This window comes from Thunnus albacares, chromosome 1 (assembly GCF_914725855.1).
Source record: "Thunnus albacares chromosome 1, fThuAlb1.1, whole genome shotgun sequence".
In the NCBI taxonomy this organism is placed as follows: domain Eukaryota; kingdom Metazoa; phylum Chordata; class Actinopteri; order Scombriformes; family Scombridae; genus Thunnus; species Thunnus albacares.
This window is the reverse complement of record NC_058106.1, coordinates 27070609-27076020: the sequence shown is the minus strand read 5'-3', so window position 1 is coordinate 27076020 and position 5412 is coordinate 27070609.

Sequence of the window (5412 nt, the reverse complement as noted above, 5' to 3'; positions counted from 1 at the left end):
GCAATGTGTTAGCCATTGACTGGCAGTACCCCATTGTACTTTATGGGGTACTTACTCCGTGATGTCTCATAAAAGGGTTTTTGTTTTTTTTTTTTGCAAGGATTACTACAGGTTCAATTTGATATATTTACATCACCTTTGATGCTACTGAAGATAAGTCAAACAGTTGAAAACAGTTCCCAAAAACAGCTGTTATTGATTGTCAGAGGAATGGGATGCATGACAGGCAGATAGATGTATATATAATTATATATAGTATATGTAAACAACCTGATCGCTGTATGAACACCCAAGGCACTATTTTGATGAATCAGTAATAAAATGCAGTCAAATGGATAGATGTTTGGTCACTATGTGGCAAGAGGCACAGGTAAGTTATACCTGCATGTGTGCTATCACAAGGCAATAAGGAATCACCTATTTTGTTTCCCTTTAAAAGCTGTGAGCTCAGCAACACAGAGCTTTGACAACTTCATCATGGAAGATAACAGTGTCGAGCACTGCCACCACAAGAGCAATACAATGTCCTTTTGTTGGAAGAGCAAAACTGACATTAGTTAATGTACAGCACCATGAGTAGGCCACCAAGAGCAGAGGTTAATGTGTTGCTCTGGTACAGGCAAGAAAACCATTGCTCAAAACAGTTCCATGATATCAGGCAAAGAGCCAAAGAGAACCACAGGGACACATAGTACTTCTTCAAGTTGTACTGCATAACATCCTGCAACATGCACAGAAAATTATGTATTTTATTAGAGCAGGGAAAGCATTCCACCACAATCAGAAGGGTATGAAGTGATACTTGGACTCACTGCCTTGTATACCAGCAGTTAAACAAAATTATGTAATTCATACAAAACCTGTAGATATTAATTTTGAATTAAGGTCACCCCTCTTTGTTACTTCCTATGCACTCATGCCCTATCCAGTATCTTGCACCCTTGTGCTGGCTTAGAACAAGAAAACTGCATACAAAACTTTAGAAATCAAATAGATTACGAAATAAGTTTTTAAAAATTAGATTAATCAAAATTCATGTAAAAGTAATCCTAACAATGTCCTCTCCAACTTTCATCGAATGCCTGGAATATGGTTTTATGCATCTACTGTCTCTTCTCTTGCCTTATTTCCACCTCTTACACACTCAGAGCTTCAATTCACACACAAATCAGTTCAATTTTTAAAGAAACATCAAAAGAGACTGGTCCAGCAGGGCATGCAGAGGGTGCCAAGAAATCGTTTTAAAGTGCTGAGTTCAACAGATGCCCCGTGCATCCAGCCTTTGGTCAGGGCTCTGACCACTGAGGTGTGCCGTCTTCCAAATCATGATTTGCAGAGGGTTTCTCTATCTTTGAATTCCATGAACATTTGACACAGTGTCCAGGGATATCATGGGAAAAAAATGTGGCCTCTTGTGCTCTGAAGGAGGTCTGATACAATGGATTGTTAAAATCATTTCAGAACATAATTTATGTATTGTGGTATTTACTATGGTTTTATTCCAATAATTCACATATTTGGTGACAACCAAAAATTACTAAGCTGCCTAACTACTCTGTGCTCACCTGACAAAAAAATAAAACACAAGGCAGCCAATATTACTTAATAGTTTAAATCTTATGTGAAGGATATAGTGGCAGCAATTTAAACCTGCCAACTACTAGTGTTGCCTTAATAAGTCATAAACAAGTTCAATCTGAGTTAGCAATAGCTAACAGTAACAATGACAAGCCACACGACCAGGGGGGTGTTCCATCAAGCTGGCTAACGGGATAGCCTGGCTTATTTCTATAAGCCTCGCTAATTTAAGTGAGAGTTCCGTTCCATCACTGCGGCTTATATGAGTCCCAGCTCAGTAACCATGGTAACTTGGTCAGCAGAACTAGCCTGCTCTGTGACAGGCTAACGGTCAAGCTTAACTCAGCTGCATGTCAAAGAATGTCTGACAGACAGAAACATACTCTCAAAAGACGGTTCCATTAAGTGTCTTCTCACACTCGCATCACTTGTCTGTGTTCAGGAAACATAAAATAGAAGAACTGTGAGGGACTTTTCACTCCTCTAACCTTTAGGCCATCACTACCTGCTTACAGGTATGTGTTTAATCTGTCATCAATTTTGTGCCAAGCCATCTCCTTCACCTTGTTAATTGTAGCAGTATTGGCCTATTTGGTGAAAACTCATTTATATTCTTCATATAGTTTCATTAGCAGGTTTGTTCTGCTGCAGAGAAGTACACCGCTCTAGTTTTCTCTTCTTTCTACTGTTCTGGGCTGCTTATGTACTCTGTGCACGCGCACACTTCAAGCTTATTCCAGTCTGGCTAGACTAAGCGTTGACTAGAGGCAGCTAAGCTGCGTTAGTGGAACGACTTGAGCCTCAAGTGAAAGTTGACGTTAATTCTAGCCAGGCTTTTTCAAGTAAGCACAGCTTTCTTTAGCTGCGTTGATGGAACACCCCTCAGGAAACAAGTCAAACAGTAAATACAGAGGCACATGGAAACAGACTGCTCAGTTTAAATCACAGCTGCCAATCACATGATTGAACAAAGGCACTGGATTGGTGGACAGGTGACAGAATGGAGCAAGAGTGGCCTGATTGGATGCGCCCCGGATTCGCTGGCCTACCTGGCGAGGTGGAGGGATATCTGGGAGGGATTATCCACGGCAGAGGGAGAAATCAATCACCTGAGGGGTGTACTACGAAGCAAGATTAGTGGGTTAGTGAGGTATGTTGAGCATAAAGTCAGGGTTTTCAATGTCTCTCTTTTCAATGTAATCTCTTTTAATCTGGCTAGATCACCATGGTAACTTATACCGCAAACTTAACCTGGTCCGGAGCAGGTTATGTTCCGAGTTTCGGCTTAGATCGGCAATAAAAAGCGTTGTTCTTTCACTAACCACCTGATTTGCTGCAAAGTCTGTTTAACACTACTGCTACTGCAGCTATTAGAACATTGATTAGAAAATTGATTCATCTTTTATCATACACACCATTGATTTGATATGTCATGTTGTAAATTTGTAATGGTGCAAGAGGTTAGGGTTACTTGCAGGATGGGATTTTGTTACAATATATCAAATTGTATTTCAAATAAAAAAAATAAATAAATTGAAAAAAAAAATACTTTGAACAAAAAAAAGATTAATCTATTGGTATTTATCACAGATAATATTCAATTTCTAATATTAATTTCACTTTGATTTGGCCAGAATCTAAAGTGATTTCCACTTATCCTTCATTATGGGACAGAGTCAGACCTAAATGCACTTCTTGAGTATAATGTTTAAATCTGCTGCATCACGTTTAAAGTTTAAGAGCTTTGAATGTGGGAGGCACGGAGAGTACATTGAGTGGTAAAATAAGTATATAAATTAATTACGTATTTAATAAATTGATTACTTTGTTTTTTAATGAACAAATTTACACAATAAGCAATTTTCTGCCAGCATTCCTCTCTCGCCTTATTTGCAGCAACAATTTTGCTTTTTGCTGTGATAATGTATTTATATTATTCATAGCTCTCCGTTAAAATGATCCGTTCCTCCTGGCTGAAGTGAGTGGCACATGATCTGTCCATTTTGTGCAGAAAAAGAGTCAAATGACACGGCAAACGCCCCCTTTTATGGGGACGCGCACAGAGCCTGAAGCAGAAAGCCTGAGTTAACAAAGAAAGTTCATATCCACCGTGGTGATACCAATTATCTCTGATCGCGAGTTTAGGGTTTGTCGAGCCAGCTCACACAAAGAAAGCCTGGGTGTGTTGAACTAGCTTCGTAGTACACCCCTCTGGCAGGGTTTGCATACCTCTATTTGCATAGCAAGACTGAAATGACAGAGTGAGAAATAAAACATATCGACAAAGGCCATAACATTGGTGTTGTGTGTTCAGTTTACTACATGCTCTTATACCATGCCTGTACTACGTAGCAAGTTCACCATACCTTATCTTTTCGTTATCTGGCTTCACTGAACCTAACACTGGCCATCCAGATAGCCAGTACTACGAAGCTGGTTATCAACTAGCTCAGTCAACCTGGGGTTTTCCTATCCAGTTACAAGCACGGTCATGTGAAAGAGGCAGGGTTGTTAATTACGAGGACATTGTCAGAAACATATGATATGACATGAAACAATGATACCAAGTACCTGCGGAAAATTTCTGTTTAAGAGACAGCAAAAAGTCATATTCAACCAAGTGAAATGTAAACGAGCCTGTAATCATACAACAGAATAAGATGTAGAAACACTAGAAATAATGTCCACATATTAAAAGTAGGCTACGGATTAAAATACATTGAGGAATTATTATATATGACTTAAGTACAGAGTATTTTTGCTATTTAGTTGGATGATGAAGAAACCATTCTGAATATGCCACATATAAAAGAAACTTTAAAGTAATGCCAGACTGTTTCTGCTACTGAAGCACAGAGTGGAAAAGTAGTAAATGACTGATGAGATCTATCTGACCCAAATGTTGCATTTATAATCATGGGAGCCGATCAACAACATGAGGATTATTTTTCTACTAAAAGACAACCTTTGGTTTTTATTTCCAGTTATCATCACTCAGTTGTCTCATGTTATTCTGAGCTGCAGTGATGGAATCAGAGTGTAAAATCATCCACACTGTCAGCTGTCACTCCGTGGATCAAACAAATTTTATACTATTAAAATCATCATCATAAAATCATCATTATGTGTTTAGTGTCATAAATGATCTCTCTGCTTGTTAGAAGCTCTGTTTTAAAACCAGAGTGGAAATAGAAAGCCTGGAACAATGAAATGTTTCCACTGACCTATAGAAATATATATTGCTCTTTTTTACTTGTCACTTTGTTGTAAACTCAAGACTTTTGTCCATGTCAGGATCTTGTAGGAATGATGACTCTTTTTTTTCCAGTGATCTGATTGGTCAGTGGTCGGAGTGTTGACAGGTTGTGATCCAATCCTCTGAAGTTAACCTTCTCCGGGGCAGGTTAGGTGTTCAGTATAAGTTACCATGGTGATGAGAAGTAGTAAGAAGTGAACCACCGTCGTAGGACTGAAAATCTAGAGTTAAACCTGAAGTTACCTCAATAACCCCAAATCCTGCTTTGGCAGGTAGAGCAGAGGCCTGTACTACAATGTTGATAATGGACACATTCACATATACACTATTTACCTGAAAGTCAACAGAACTTACTGGTGGTTTACATTTTATAATACAAAATCACCCCTACAAAAACCCATAATGCATATCCAGATCATTTTTAATAGACGGATAATCACACAAGCCCCATTCATTACATATCCTGCCTGGACTTTGTGTTTTTGTTCTTTTGGTTTTCTCTATGTTTCCCTTGTGTGTTCATGTGTTCCCCCTCTCACCTGCCCTGCATTACCTCATTAGCCCTGCCCTGCTCTGTG